General features: G+C 40.3%; 1 protein-coding gene and 1 pseudogene across 2 annotated transcripts in view; both read right to left on the reverse strand.

Annotated features, from left to right (window-relative positions):
• LOC307184860 (PR domain zinc finger protein 14-like) overlaps positions 1 to 16,472 on the reverse strand; it is a 51,518-nt pseudogene extending 35,046 nt beyond the window's left edge. Inside the window, exon 1 of the transcript in view lies at positions 16,332 to 16,472. The product of the transcript in view is annotated as a PR domain zinc finger protein 14-like (transcript). The remainder of the gene's footprint in view (positions 1 to 16,331) is intronic.
• EFNA5 (ephrin A5) overlaps positions 1 to 16,821 on the reverse strand; it is a gene marked incomplete at its 3' end in the record, with an annotated part of 398,115 nt that overhangs the window by 318,772 nt on the left and 62,522 nt on the right. The gene's annotated exons all lie outside the window — the stretch shown is intronic.

The raw sequence follows: 16,821 nt of genomic DNA on the forward strand, positions 1-16,821 counted from the left end.
AAAGTCTATTACTATGTGAAGGAAGCCAATCTGAAAAGGCTACATACTGTATGATTCCAACTATATGACTGACATTCTGGTAAAGGCAAAACTATGCAGATGGTAAAAGATCAGTTGTTACAGGGGTAAGGGAGGAGAGAGGAATGAATAGGGCAAGCTCAGACGCATTTTTAGGGCAGTGAAACTACTCTGTATGATACTATAATGAATACTTGTCATTATACATTTGTCCAAACCCATAAAATGTACAACACCAAGAGTGAACAAGAGTGATAATGATGTGTCAATGTAGCTTCACCAATTGTAACAAATGTTCCACTCTGGGGGAGGATGTATGTCGATAGTAGGGGATATTGTGCATACGTAGGGGCAAGGGCTATGTTAAAACTCTCTTTACTTGGTGCTCAATTTTGCTGTGAACCTAAAGCTGCTCTAAAAAGTAAACTTTATTAATTAAAAAAAGGTAGGTTCAGAAAAACTTACACCAATTTTCACACTCACATTTAGAATTTCCCTACACACTGAACTGTGAAAACTAGAGAGAGATGATTTTATTCAATTGCTTTCAGGATCACTGACACCACTTAGGTCTCTTATTTTTTTAAGCCTTGAGGCAATGCTTCTTTTCATGGCAGAAATATAGAGAAATTCTCTTCTTCTCATGCTACTTTCCATTTCATATTTTATATAAGATTTCCATTTTATATTTTTATACAATCCTCTATGATTTTATATTTTTATAGAGAAAAATATTTCATTAAATCTCTTAAAAATAGCTTTTTGGTGTTTATGCTGAGGCTTTAAAAATATGCTAATAATTATTTTATTAATCTCTTTTACTTAGGCTAGCATAAATATGAACATATACGTAATTTCACTTCAATGCTAATACATAATACATTGTGTTTAGATTGGTTAGATATTGAAAAAGAAATTTTCAATGTGATTTTTTTATTACTGAAGAAGTAATTTATGTACTTGAAGAAAAATGGAGAAAAGTATATGCTATCAGGTACATTTTGTGATTATCTGCAGGTGGTAATGTTTATGAAGAACGAGGCAATTTTTTAAAAAAAAGTGTTCATCCCTGAGCAGATCTTTTTCTGTCATCTAGTCTGTGCCCCCTTCTAACTGCACCTGTTATATTCAGAGATCATGTTGCATATAATGATATAATTATCTGCTTTGGGAGATTATTGATATGTTATGAATGAAAGATAATGGATCAGTCACTATGTGTGATTATAATTTTAAAAAACTGTTACCAATAATATTTGGACAATGAACTCCATGAAGAATGAGTAGAAATTGATTCTCAAGACTTGGGGAGTCCCGAGAACCAGTGGAAAAAATATTTTAAAAGACTTCTCAAGGTCTCAAAAGCAGAAAGTTTCTACAGACTCACTGAAAATTTTTTAATGTATGTTTTTTTAAAAAGTAACTCCCAATATATTTATAACAATGGCCATCTGATGTTTCAAGACTTCATTCTCTACTAGAGAGTATTTCCTTCATACCAAATTTACTGACCTTACTTCTAATTATTTTCAACCTCATTTTTCTCTGATTTTACTTAATTGCCTATCCTCCAAAGAATTCCTATAAATGGTCCTAAATAACTATCTTTTAGTTTTCTTCCATGATTTCTGACTACTCTTCTATGCATTATTCTCTCTTCTGACTCCGTAGGGATAATGAGCTCCATGCTTTGACTCACCTCCTCAGGCCTCTTGAGAGATGTCTGAATGTCACCATGGTGACGGGGTACCACTCAAGGCCCTGTTGGGAATGGGATAGGGCTCAAGGGCTGAGGCATATGTCTGACAAAATGAGTTTAAGTACTCTTAGTTGGGGGAGAATAAGAGGTAGATAGAGGTACATAAAAAAACTATGTTCTGATGCCAACAGGCCTTGGAAGCCAAATTTAATTTACTATTTCAAGAAACTAAATCTTGGTTTTGCAGCTTCTCTCTATATTCAAGTGTAAGGATAGTCAAAACTAAGGCCCCAGAAATGTTGCTGTGTCATCTCTGTGTTAATGAACCTGGAAGGGTGTGTGCGTGTGTGCGTACGTATGTGATACTATAACACTCTCAAACTAGGCTGAACATTAGGTTCCTAGTCTTCTATTTGTAGAGGTAGTTTGGGAGTAATTAGTGTTAGGGAAATAATTATTAGCAACCTTGTTTTATCAAAGTGCCCTAACAGAGGACAAATAATCCAGCCATTTATTTTTTTTTAATTTTTTTTTTTTATTGCGGTACGCGGGCCTCTCACTGTTGCGGCCTCTCCCCTTGCGGAGCACAGGCTCCGGATGCGCAGGCTCAGCGGCCATGGCTCACGGGCCCAGCCGCTTCGCGGCATGTGGAATCTTCCCGGACCGGGGCACGAACCCGTGTCCCCTGCATCAGCAGGCGGACTCTCAACCACTGCGCCACCAGGAAGCCTAGCCATTTCTTCACTGACTGATTTTAGATCCCTATTGTTCGGAGATGTCCCCAAAAATGCTGAACATCTAGGGAAACCTGCTTCCTTAAGAATTCATAATTAATGACGCAGTAGCCAGGGGCTTTCCTGGTGGCGCAGTGGTTGAGAGTCCACCTGCTGATGCAGGGAACATGGGTTCGTGCTCCAGTCCGGGAAGATCCCACATGCTGCGGAGCGGCTGGGCCTGTGAGCCATGGCCGCTGAGCCTGCGCGTCCGGAGCCTGCGCGTCCGGAGCCTGTGCTCCGCAATGGGAGAGACCACAACAGTGAGAGGCCCGCGTACCGCAAAAAAAAAAAAAAAAAAAATGATGCAGTAGCCACTTCACAACTGTGGGCTGGCATATAGAAAAAATATTTATATCTCAAGATCTTCAATACAAATTTAAATCTAGGTTTTTCATTACAAACTTTTAGAAAGCAAAATTCTAAACCACATCTTTTCTAAAATGTCAAAGATATTCCAATAACGTTCTCAAATGGCTGCAGAAGGGGTAAATAAGAATCGCTTATTGATCAAAGTCAAGAAAAAAGAGAATCACTGGCTCAAAGGCTAAAGTTAAAGAAAGATTTGAGGTTACAAAATGTGTTTTGAGTTTCAAAATGCAGGAAGTAAAGAAATAACAGACCACTTAGGTAGTACTTTGTAATTCTAATTTCAAAGGTTTGGTGTGAGAACTGAAATGAGCATCTTTTTATATAGGAGAAACATTATAACCCAGCATCCTACATAGTTTCCTCCTCATTATTTGGTTCCATGTGCGTCACTCTCCAGTTGGACCCTAAGTTGTTCTTGTCCAGCATGGTGCTAGGAACGAAAAAGTTTTCTGCCTCTGGAACATGCCCTCCGCAAATACTTAGGGATTAGGGAAATTTAAAGATAATGACTGGATTGGAATGCAGTTTCCTTGAGTGCTAGAGCAATGGGTCTCAGACTGGAGCCTGCATCATCTGGAGGACTTGTTAAAACAGAGTTTGCTCGACCCCCATCCAGTTTCTGATTCAGTAGGTCTAGGGATGAAGAACCTGCATTTCTAACAAGTTCCCTGGTGCTCATCTGGGGAGCACAGGTTGAGGGCCTTTGTTCTAGACCAGTGGTCTCAACCGTGGCTGCACATGACAATAAACTGGGGAGTTTTTTGACTCCTCATGCCCAGATTATTATCCAGACCAATAACATCAGAATCTATGGTGGTCGTGACTAGGCTTCAGTATTTTTTAAAGCTTCCTAGTAGATTCCAATGTGCAGCCCAGACTGGGAAACACTGTTCAGTCTCATAGTTGTTCTCAGCCCAGGCTGTATATTAGAGTAACTTGAGAAAGCATTTTTTTTTTTAAATTGAGCTATAATTGACATAGTATAAAAATTACCCACTTCAAAGTGTACAAGTCAGTGATTCTTATTTATTCACAAAGTTGTACAACCATCACCACTATCTAGTTCCAGAACCTTTTCATCAGCTTCTAGGGAGATTTTTAAACAAAGTTCTGATACCTCGGTTCTACTCTTAGAGATTCTGATTTAACTGGTTTACATGATAAAGGCATCAGTGTTTTTGTAAGTGCCTCAGGCAATTCTAATGTCCAGATAGGGCTGAGAATCACAGTTCCTGAGTTTGATTACTGACCTTTCAAGACTGTTTTAGGAGTTAAGACCTATTCAGGAGCTTTCACTGACCCAGGCAGGGATGTGGTAAGTACAGAGGAACTAGCACACATTTTCTGTCTAAACTCCTGCTTGTCCATTAAATATGGTCAATCACAATACAGGGAAAACATCATCCTTGATTTCTGGCGCTCAGAGCAGAGAGCTGGGTGGCCTTTAACGGATGGATCTGGAGGTGACCCTGGTAGCGAACCTGGCTCCACTGTCTGCGGCATTTCCCTGAAAACCATAGCTCCATTTTAGAGACTTCAAGAGCCTCTAAGGCTCTTTGGGCCCCCAGTAGGACTCAGAGCTGTTAGTTAAAATTTTAAACATTTGCTTCTGTTGGTCTGATGTTTCAGTGACGGGCTTCTGTTGATTAAGGCACAGAAGCTGAGTTAGAGTCCTGGCTCCTGCAATTACTATTGCCTGATGTGGGGTAAAAACAGTTTCCTCATTTTGTAATAATCCCTTCCTCCCAAAGATATTTCTGTTATTAAGGAAAATAGTGTATTGGGAGCATTCACCTCTGCACAATTAATTCAGTAGAAAGATGATGAGATTTCACATCGTGTGATCTGGATTCAGTCCCTGGCTCTGGCCTTTTAGCTGATGTGATTTGAGCAAAATGTGAGCATTCACACTCTATAAAAGGGGAATCCATCAATGACAACAATAATAATAACACGTTAGTAACACGTTTACATATTTTTGTGACGATAAAATGGTATAGTTCACATGAAAATGTTTTATATACTATGGCATCATATAAATGATTATGCCTTAGGAGGTAACTAGAGACACAGACTTATGAAAGGAGGAAAGAATGCATAATTTATAAATTAAGATGATTCCTTTTGCTATGTAGACAGTTTGAACTTTAGGACCTCAGGAACAAAAGGATACTTCTACAGATCATTTAAAAGCAGCTATTGGGCTTCCCTGGTGGCGCAGTGTTGGGAATATGCCTGCCAATGCAGGAGTCACGGGTTCGAGCCCTGGTCCGGGAAGATCCCACATGCCGCGGAGCAACTAAGCCCGTGCGCCACAACTACTGAGCCTGCTCTCTAGAGCCCGCGAGCCACAACTACTGAGCCTAGTGTGCCACAGCTACTGAGCCTGCGTGCCTAGAGCCCTATGCTCTGCAACAAGAGAAGCCACGCAATGAGAAGTCCGTGCACCACAACAAAGAGTAGCCTGCGCTCACCCCAACTAGAGAAAGCTGGTGCATAGCAATGAAGACCCAACGCAGCCAAAAATAAATAAAATTAAATTATTTAATTTAAAAAAAAAAGATTTAGGGAGAAGGAGATCCTAAGTTGTATCCCATAAGTAGTCATTCTTTCACTTTTCCTGATTCTATCTATCTCCCTCTTTTTTGGGGTCTTTGCCTATACAGAATTGAGTTAATTCTCCTCTTTAGTTCATAACACTTAACTGGTCCATATGAGGCCCCTCCTTCTAATTTATTCTCCTCCTTCATCTCCATCCCTGATCCCATTTCCCATCCTTACATAGTCCCTATTCTTGTGTTTGCAATGTGGATTCTTCCAATCTACCTTCTGAACATTTGTTTATATGTATATCTGTAAAACTACTTTTTAGTATGTATGAAATTTTTGACATTTACACAATTACCGTGCTATAAATTTCATTTGTTTCACTTAGCAGTAGGCTTTTATTTCATGTGGTAAGAATACTTACATGAGACCTACCTTCTTAACAAATTATGTGTATAATACATTATTGTTGACTATAGGTACAGTGTTGTACAGTAGACCTCCAGAGCTTATTCATCTTGTTTAACTAAAACTTTATGCCTGTTGATTAATTACTCCCTACTTCCCTCTTCCTTCAGTCCCTGGCAACTACCATTCTACTCTTTGATTCTATGAATTTGACTATTTTAGATACCTCATATAAGTGGAATCATGCAGCTTTTGTCTTTCTATGACTGGCTTATTTCACTTAGCAAAATGTTCTCAAGGGTCGTACATGTTGTCACATATTGCAGAATTTCCTCCTTTTTAAGGGATGAATAGTATTCCATTGTATGTATATGCCATTGTGAGATTGGTCGTCCTACTATATGATCTAACTCATTTTCTTTGACTGTTGCATATCATTCCATCTTAGGCAAGTGCTCTATAATACGTACCTATTCCCTTAGAGAGGGATACACAATGCCCCCCAACTCCCACTGCCCAAAAAATGGTGCAGTGCTCCTCCTTGTGTGTCCCCTTGTACATCACTGTACCAGGAGTGGAGTCCCATTTTTCTGTTGGGCTTCTGTCTTTCCTTGAAAATTTTTGAGAATTCCTAATATATTCTGGAAGTTAATGTTTGCCTGTTTATAGATGTTGTGAAGATCTTCCAGTCCATGAGTTACTATTTTTTAATTATTAATTAATTAATTTTATTTTTGGCTGCACTGGGTCTTCATTGCTGTGTGCCGGCTTTCTCTAGTTGTGGCAAGTGGAGGTTACTCTTTGTTGTGAGTTGGGGCTTCTCAATGCGGTGGCTTCTCTTGTTGCAGAGCACGGGCTCTAGGCACGCAGACTTCAATAGTTGTGGCACGTGGGCTCAGTAGTTGTGGCTTGCAGGCTCTAGAGCACAGGCTCAGTAGTTGTGGTGCAAGGGCTTAGTTGTTCTGTGGCATGTGGGATCTTCCCGGACCAGGGATTGAACCCATGTCCCCTGCATTGGCAGGCAGATTCTTAACCACTGCTCCACCAGGGAAGTGCCCATGAGTTAGTTTTTAATATTGTGTATAGTGTTCTTTGTTCAATAGAAACCATGAATTATTTTGATGTAGTCAAATTCCATCCTTACTCTTCTTAGGGATTTTACTTTGAGGGTCTATTTTAAGATACCCTTTTCTGCCCTGAGGTCCCAAAGGTTCTCCTGCAGGGACTGTTTCATAACTCTATTATTTCTTTATCATTTGTACTTTCCCCAAATGATAAAGTTTTTCTTAATATCCATAATATTTCTTAATATCTTTTAGGTCAGACTCCTTATTTGTTCTTCCTTTTCAAAACTGTCTTAGCTGTTTATGGGCTTGTATTGTTCCATGTTACTCTTAGAAGCACTTTATCCTGTTCTCCCAAAATATTCTGCTGGAATTTTTATTGAAATTGCATTGAATTTATAGATCAATTTGCAGAAATCTATATCTTTGAATTGTAAAGATATCAATCCATTCACATGATGTGACTTTACGTTTATTCAAATCTTTGTTCCTCTTTTATTATAATTTTAAAACTTCTCTATAAAGATCTTTATTAGATCAGTTTGTAGACAGTTTTTAGCTTTTGTGTTATTGTAAATGATGTTTTATTTTCTACCGTATTTTGTAATTGGTTATTGCTGGTATAAAAGAATGCTACTTATCTTTGTTTGATATTTTATTTCTCGAACTTGCTAACCTCGAACTCCTTTATTTATTACTTCTCATAGTTTATTAGTTCTCTTGTATTTTTATGTAAATTATATAATCTACAGACAATGGCAATTCTGTCTTCTCCCTTCCAAATTTTATCACTCTTATTTCAATTGATTGTCTGATTGCACTGGCCAAAACCTCCAGTACTATGTTGATCAATAGCATTCAAAGAATTAGCCTTGTCTACTTCCAGACCCAATCATATTGTGGTTATGAAACTCACTGTCATATCTGCTTGGTTAGAAACGTGGTAGGTTTTTCCATAAGGCTGTTATCTTCCTGTGGTGGGGAAGGGGAATGGGGCAGAACCTGGCTAAAAAAGGAAATATATGAAAAGTCTTAGATAACACTTATAAAGCCAGGGACTCATTATACCAAAAGCTGGGTAATTCTAGTAAAGATGCATTTTGGGTTTATACTTGAGTGATTACTATAATCCAAAATAAATCCCCTTCCTTTATTTTCTCTCTATTCTCTCATGCCTTAAAATTGCTCTGAAGCCCCTCTGTCTTTAAACACCCCCAAACTCTTTCTTGATATGAGCCCACAGGCTTTTCTGTCTCTTCCTCTACAGGTCCTCCTTTCCCGCTTTATTATGTAGCTTACTTTTTCTCCTGGAGAAGACATAACCCTTCCTTTTTGGAAATAGAGTATCCAAATAGCAAGTGGATGCAGAAAGAGGGCTGTGAACATTCTCATTATTAATTTTTATACTTTCTGCTTACATGACTTGGCACATTGAGGCAGATAATTAGATATCCAGGTAGAAATATTTGAAAACTCTAGTTCCTTTAGCTCTATATCCCTCTGCCCTATCAGTCTGACCACAATTTGTTCAATATGACATCTGCCTCCATCACCATTGTGTCCTATTTATGCAATGAAATGTAGCTTTATCTGTCTATTTATGTAGGCAGCTGTATCACATTTCGGATCCATTTTGAAATTACACTTAACTAAGCTTCTAGTGTTACCGAGTTATTTGTGTAGTTAGTTTTTGGATTTAATTCAAAGATTTTACATTTGTTCTTAAAATTCCATTCTGATGCTCTAACATATGAAGAGTTTTATAAACTGATTTCTGTTATCCAACGTACTACCTATTGCTCCAATCATCTTGTCATCTGTGGAATTTGACAGGAAGGCCATCAGTGTGCTCATCCAAATCTTTGATAAATATGTCAGAAAGGACAGGGCCAGGGAAGAACCCTAAGGCACACCACTATAAAATGTCCTTCAGCTTGACATGGAATTAGCATTCTTGGACATGACTCTTCAATTATTGATGAAGTCACCTGACTGTACTTGCATTCACTCCACATTTCTGCACATTATCCACAAGGTTTTCATGAGAAACACTGTCAGATTCCTTGCTGAAATACTAACACACTGTGTGTGCAGCATTTCCTTAACCTACCCAATTAGTAAATCCATGGATTATTCAGTTCTATTTTGGCTTCAAGTGACAAAGTTTCAACTTCAACTAGAATAAGCAAAAGAGATAATTCATAATGTACCTAACTGTATATTCTATACCATCAGAGCACTGGCTCTTTCCACCTCTTGGCTCTACCATCCACTGTGTTGGCTCCATTCTTACATTGTCTCTCTACTCTTAGCTTCAAGATGACTACCCGCAACCAGGGAGTTTTAACCCAACAGTTACTCTGACATCCTAGAATTGAGTCTCATTGTCTCAGACAGGATCATGAGCCCATCTCTAAGTCAAACCCAAGGAGATGGAAGGATCTGAGCAGCGAGCCTGGGTCACATGCCCACCCTTGAAGCTGGAGCTGGAGTCTGCTTCACCCAAATTACATAACCTGAGAAAACCTCAAAGATAACAATGATATCAAAGGAAGAAGAATGAATGGATATTTTCTACACCCAATAAAAATGTCTCAGCCCTCAGTGTATGCTCCAAAGTATTTTCTTAGGAGCCTCACAACTCAAGGATTATTCACATTATGTCTACATTTGTATAATCAGTTACTTTATACAAATATATATACACACACACACACACACACACACACACACATATATGGAATACATATATTCAACTATGTATATATATATATGTCCAGTTGTTACACAGTTGGAAGTAAAGCTCTGTTTGGATAAACAATGTATCATCAGAAGTTTATTTCTACAGGGATGACTAATGAGTGTTCTCCACTCTGCAGCTGGCCGGCTGACTTCAAACCCACTCACCACAGAAATCTGGGAAAGAGAGTGGTCTACAGATGAGGGGTGAGGGTATCATGTAGGTATTTGTGGTGAGCTGTCCTGCAATGAAGAGATAATTTCTTGGTCCTGATTTATTTGGATGGCAACAGTTATATATGGTCCGAAATATAGTGGTCTTAAAGCAACAGGAAAGGCCAGGGGTGAAAGCTATAAGAACGAGAACTGTATTTGGCTTTAATATATCTATTACAATTCGGGGCTGAATTGCTTTTTCAGAAATGGATTCTCTAAAGGCACTTGATGATCTGATTGGTTTGTCACCAAGGTACTTTTCTATGTACTTAATTTTATTTGTTCCAACCACACTCAAGTCCATGGAGAAGTCTTACTCACTTGTGCAAATCTGCTAATGAGAGAGTCCAGCAATGAGCGCTAGAGAAGATGCTCTTAGGGAACACTTTAAGGGGATGCTCTTGCAGGGGATAATCTTGGGAACTTTTATTTCATGGAGCTTTTCTAGAATCATTTATAACCAGACTCAAGGACAAAATGAGGACACTTCAGGTCTGACTGCCTGATAAGAGCAGCTTTCTCATGTCTATGCTGTCAGGCATCCCAGAAGGAAAACCAATAGCAACAAAGGCAGGACCCCACTCCTGCTGCTTGACCACCCAAACAATACAATAAGGCCCTGGCCTGAACTATATACCTGTATACATTTTGGGTAGTGTCTGCTACCTTTCCTGTTCTTATTTATCAAATGTCCTGTCTTTTGTGTTAGACAAACTTGATGTTATCAGAGTCAATATCTAGGCAGCAGCAGAATCACCATATCTTACTTACACTGAGAGACAGATACGCTGGCAGCAGAGAAATAACAGGAGGATTGTCAATTGTCGGGAATATATTAAGCTTCTCCTGAATGTAGTAGATATAAGAATGAAAGCAAAAATCTGTTGGGAATTTGGCTACTATGCTATGAATATTAGTACATTAGGGGACCACCTTCAGAGAATGTAGGGAAACAGTGGATATCTTAGGAATCCAATAGAGAAGACAAATAAGCCTCATGTTTTGACAAGGTAGAGCCAACCACATAACCATAGGAGTGTTGGGGCATCCTAGCACTTTTCAGACTGATCAATAACATTAAACACTGCAGTTAAGTCTGACAAAATGAAACTAGCAAGAACATATCAATGAACACAAAGAACTTGATCATTATCATTCCTAGGGTATAAAGAGCAACAAAATTGTAATTTATCTGAGGCTCCCACCATTAGAAAATAGGACAGAGTCTGAATTTCCTTTCTCATTTTCACAATAAGAAAGTCAATCCGGTGCTCTAGGCACTATTACATTAAATACTGATATGGAGTCACTGCATAGTAAGTTTTCCTTCTAAGAAATTGATTAATCCTTAATGAAGAATAGGGAGACAAAGCCCAACCTAAATGGGTAATTCGTTCAAATACAGTTGACTTTTGTCTTTAGAGTCATTCTTTTCCCATATTACATAACGAATGATTTTCTTTGGAATTTAATTTTTCGGACAGTAACACATACATACCTAATAAACCTTTCTAGATTATAAATGGACATTCTTGGAAAGCTTTCATTTGGTACAAATGAAAATGAACTAAAGCTAGCAGGGAACTGCCTTAAAGCCTACGTTTCATGTCAGGCCCAACAATCAATAGTGCCCACTAAGGATAAAAATATATATATATATGTGGTTGGCTGCAAGGCTTCTGCTCCTGCTGCTTTCTGAACGCTTTGAGGCTATCAACATTCTCTGTGCTTCTAGGGAGAAGTGGAGGGTACAGACTTCTGGAACTAAGAGGGCCCTGAGATGTCCGTCTGCATCAGAGCTACACAGAGCCATGGAGGTGCATCACTGTCAATTCAAGGGTTCAGTTCCATTCACTTCAGCTCAAAAGTTTTCTGCTGAGCACTTAAGTACAGAGGTGTAATGAGAACTAGAGATAGGAAAGGTGCAAAAGACACAATTCCAGTCCTCAAGTTGCATATCATCTAGGACTTATTCAAAGCACCCACCCATGAGCTAAATAGTCAGGATCAATGTGTGATGATAATATTTACCAAGCTACATGCAGAGGTGCTAAGTGGGTGGAGTTATTTTTTGGACTGAAGTGTAAAGAAAATGACAGGGTCATCTTTTGGCCTTAGGATGCACTCACCTATGGTGATGCACCCACCTATGGTGATGCACTCACCTATGGTATCACTGGCAGAGTGTCCCAACTGAGATGTGCCTTAGGAGCTTTGGATGAAGAAACCCAATGGGGAATGCTCTTGGTAAGTTAAAAAGGTGTGTTTTCTGGAACTGAGTGTGTATCTTTCTGGAGATCCCAGCAGAGCACTGCTCAGAGGATGGCCAATGAGATGTTCCATACAACTTGCAGATGACCTCTAACCAAATAACCAGAAACTGGAGGGTCCGCCCAGTCATTTCAGTCATTATTTTGCTGTTCCCCATTCCAGGATCACACAGAATCGGGGAGCTTGCCTGGATCCCAGAGAAAAAGGGATCAGACTGCTAACTGTCTATTCCAATCTGAAGATGCTGACCATATTCCAGTCTGAAGATGATGACCATTCTTATTTACTGAGCCCATAATGGCCCCTTAAAGTTTTGTGGCTCTGCTGTTTTGAGACACAGTGACATATAGAAATCTTTGCTAAGGCTTTGAACATGGTCTCACCCCCTGGGTAGAACCTAAAGCCAATGTTTGTGAAGTTGTGCCTTTTGCGGGGGACATTGCCACAAAGGACACACTCAGTTCTCTATCTCAGCAAACTTTATGCCCTTCTCTCAATCTTAAGTAATCACTCTCTCTCTCTCCTGTGGCTAACTTCAAAGTCTTCAGGGAACTCAGGTTTTAAGAATGTGCCTTGCAAGGTATCAGTTAATACAAATTTCCCTCCAAGGAAGAAGACAGCCAAAAAGCTGGGCTGCCTTTGTGGAATGGGGTAGGGAAAAATAGATGGGGAGAGCTCCTATTAACTAATATTTCAAGGTGTTTTCCTGCCACACCTGGATATTTGGAATTTTTCTTATAGACAATGATGCTTTAAGTGGTAAAATGATTCTTCTGAGAGCAGGAGGCAGCATGGATTGGAGAGGGGAAGGCATTATTGGGAAACCAGTTAGAAGTATATTGTCAAAATCTAGACATGATGCAAAATATCCTGGACCTTAGTAATGGCAGTGGCCATGGGAAACAGGACAGACATTAGAGGCATATAGAGAAGACTTTAATCACTGACTAGATACAGAAACTGTATGAGAAGGAGTCAAAGACAAATGTGAGCTTTCAAGTCTCAGGGAGTGGAAGATATTGACTTGGAGGGATAGGAAGGGGAAACAGGGGACATGGAGATGTGAAAGTGTTAGCAAGATAGTCAGTGACATGAGATATTCAACCAGATGAGCAAGTTGTGAGGTTGAAATTCTGGAAAAGAATTAAGGGCTACGGAAGAAACTTTGGGACTCACTTGAAAAAGGAAATAGTTGAAAATGTGAACATGAATGAGAACTCTGACAGAAAAGTAAAAAGGAAACCAAGACAAAGCTGGGCCCTGGAGTTTGCTGGTGTCTGGCACAGGCAGCTAAAATCCAGAAAACTGTCTCATGAAAAGGAAGAGAATCTCTTCAGAGATCTGACCCTGAAGCCTCAGGGTCAAGTCAGGGTCAATGAAACTAGACGTTTTAGAAAGAACAGGAAGAATGGGAATAGCCAACTCAATATCAAGTTGGGAAACTAATATTAAAAAGTTATTGGAGTAGATTTCTAGCATCTTTGTGAGAAAAGATTTAGTCATTTCGTGGGAAGACAAATAAGGAGTTCAGGAAAAACTAGGTGGTGAAGAAAAGGAGACAGGGCTTATAGACCCGTTCAAGAAATCTGGCTGTGAAAATATGGTGACAAATAGAACAATAGCTAGGGGGTATTGCAGAATAAAAGGAAGAGTTGTTTCCTCTTTCCACATACCTCAAGAAAATATCTTTTCTGAGGGCCAGAAGTATCAGCCAGATACTGTTGAAGGAAATAACCAGGTTTTATAAGAGTTTGCCATTTGTAATAGTCATAGTGGAAGCTGTTTGCCTAGATTATTTGGCTTAGGCTCTACCATGACTCAATAAATGATTAAATGTCCATTTTTGTGGCTTTCTGAAAGAGACATTGACCACCATGGCATGGTCAGCAAGTGACAGTGGGTTCTTTATTCTCTGTTGTCATCACAGTCACTAAAGTTGACCACTCCTGCCCAGTGGCTGTCAGTTTACTGCAGAAGATACAGGAAAGAGAGCAAGAAGTTGCAAAGGAAATGTATACTTCAGTCCCACACAGAGATCTAAAGGGCTGGATCTAGACTTGTTCTCTTTTCAGAACTTGGAATTAGAAATAGGCAGAGATGGAGTCTCAGAGAACAGTGCCTCTGATATTATGACTCACTATTTAAGGATTTCATTAGGAGGGGAAGTACATGTCCTTCAGTCAGTCATCAGGAAATCACGACTGTCTGCTTATTCTACCAAATCCTGCAGAATTTAGCTGGAGAGGGTAAGAATCTGGAGGTGGAAACTTCGACATTGTAAAGATTTCCTTGCCTAAATCCAATCTTTTCTATTTCAAGTCATGAAAACACATATTTTTAGATGGATTGATAGACATACACACATACAGAGTACATATATATTATCTTTTCATAAACGTTTACCTGTCAATGTCTGTAACTTAGGGTGCCTTTAAATAAAATCCCAACTGAATTAACCTAAAATACAATGTTCTATATACCAGTTCCCAAAAGAAGATGAATCCTAAGAAGGACTACTTAAATTCATTCCAGAGAAAATAGGGAATAAATGAGAATACCAGGTAGAGTTAGAGGGTTATTATGATGAACTGATTTCTATATAATATGACGGAAGATTAGAGCTCATAGGGTTCTGCATTTTAAAATAAATCACTGCATGGAGGCAGAGGAAACATCACTAAGAATTTTGTTCTGATGTCTGGTTAACACTTTCCTCTCTTTAGAGATTTCAAAATTTCAGAGGGAAAGCACAGTTTAAGCAGTCCTTTCACCCATTCAACAAAAAAGGCATTGAGGGCCTCCCATGAGCTAGGCACAATGTCAGGCTCCAGGACAAGAAGGTGAACAAAAAAGACCTTTCTCATTCCTGGGGCTGAGAGGATAGTGGGGAGAGGGGGAGAGCAGTAAACAATACTGGCACTGATGAATGTGTAATTACAAACTGAGATAAGTGCTTTAAAAGAAAAGAATGGAGGCCTCTAAAAAGCAAAGAACAAAGGACTCAAGGTGGAAGCGGGGTGCAGGGACAGGGAAAGGCTTCCCTGAGAAAGGGCTATTTGAGCTGAGAACCAGGTTGAGTTAAAGCTAACCAAGGAAGGGGTCGGGGAAAGCAGCCGATACCCAGAGAAGAGCATGCGCAAAGGTCGATCCCGCCCCCAAGCTCAACCCTCACGGGGGCCTGGCTGTGCGGCTCCTAGTTAAGGGTTTAGTCTTTATTCCGAGAACAGTGGGATGCCATTCAAGGGTTTTAAGCAGGTTGGTGACATGATCAGATTTGTGTTTTGAAAGAGCACTCTGGCTGCAACGTTGAAAACAAATTGGAAAGACATTGTCTAAAAGCCATTGTTTCACAAAGTAAAGGCTAAGGCCTGCAGCTGTCACAATCACTTTCTTGTGGTCACCTGACCCCACTAATATTTTTCTGCCCCCCTGTGGACATTTGGAAGCTATTTGAGGCTGAGGATTAAGAATTTATTGATCCCAGATTATTATACGATTATGTCAACATTTGGGCTAGAGACACAACACCTTTCTGTCTGCTCAAAATTTTGATTAGCATGACTAATCACCATTCTTGTCCGTGATCGAACAAACAAGGCCTAACAAACAAACGTCCGCATTTTACAGTCAGGCACAGTATCATATTACCCTTCTCCTCCTTCCACCTCCATCGTTGTAAATGCTCACCATCTTTCTAGTGGCGCTGTGTTTTTTTTTTTTTTTTTGCGGTACGCGGGCCTCTCACTGTTGTGGCCTCTCCCGTTGCAGAACACAGGATCCGGATGCGCAGGCTCAGCAGCCATGGCTCACGAGCCTAGCCGCTCCGTGGCATGTGGGATCTTCCCGGACCGGAGCACGAACCCGTGTCCCCTGCATCAGCAGGCGGACTCTCAACCACTGTGCCACCAGGGAAGCCCCCTGTCTGTGTTTTGACACTCCATGTATCTCACCCTGTCTCTGACTTCCCTGCTTTCTCATCATGAGCCCCTGGTCAGTCGCTTCAACAGTGCTCTTGCTGTGGTGTGTGACTGAGGACAGCAGAGAAGGCACCGTCAAGAGAAAGAAAGAGTCTTGGGTACCAGGCGGGTTCCAGTCATCCTGAGTTGTTTGTAACTTTATTGTAGAAAGGCCTGATTGCATAGGCCAATTTACCAAATTTCAACTAACCAAAAACCATGAGTGTGCAATTGCCCTCATCAGAACCCTGCATTGCCCTCAGGTTGCCTCAGCAGTAGTCCTGGAGCCCAAGGAGGGCTGAGCTGCAGTACAGGCTGGTGGTCTCGGCTGACATACACAGAGGAAAGCAGGGGCAGGGAGCCAGGCCAGTCCTGATGGCCCCAGCCTGGAGAACCCACCTTTCGCCATGCCGGCTATGAAATGTTGCTGTAGAGCTGATGTGCTTAGGGAGTATCCAAAACCTCCCCTCCACCATGTGAAAAACTCTCTTCAACATTCCAGGCAAGTGGCCATCCCTTGGTGTCAATAACATGGCTTTAGTTGTTGTATCTTCCTTATATGGAGCCTAAGCAGACTCCTCCCTTAACTTCCACTAACTTAAACTAACTGTGGCCCCTGCCACAACATAAAAGGCAAATCCTTCCTTGACAAGGTGGCCCTTTAGTACTTTAAGTGTGTCATTATGTCTCCTCAATCTTCTCCATGCTGAAGCTCCCTATTTTCTTGCATGGGTGCTTCTCTGGTGAGGTTTCTAGGG

Source organism: Stenella coeruleoalba (assembly GCF_951394435.1).
Source record: "Stenella coeruleoalba genome assembly, chromosome: 3".
NCBI classification, from domain to species: domain Eukaryota; kingdom Metazoa; phylum Chordata; class Mammalia; order Artiodactyla; family Delphinidae; genus Stenella; species Stenella coeruleoalba.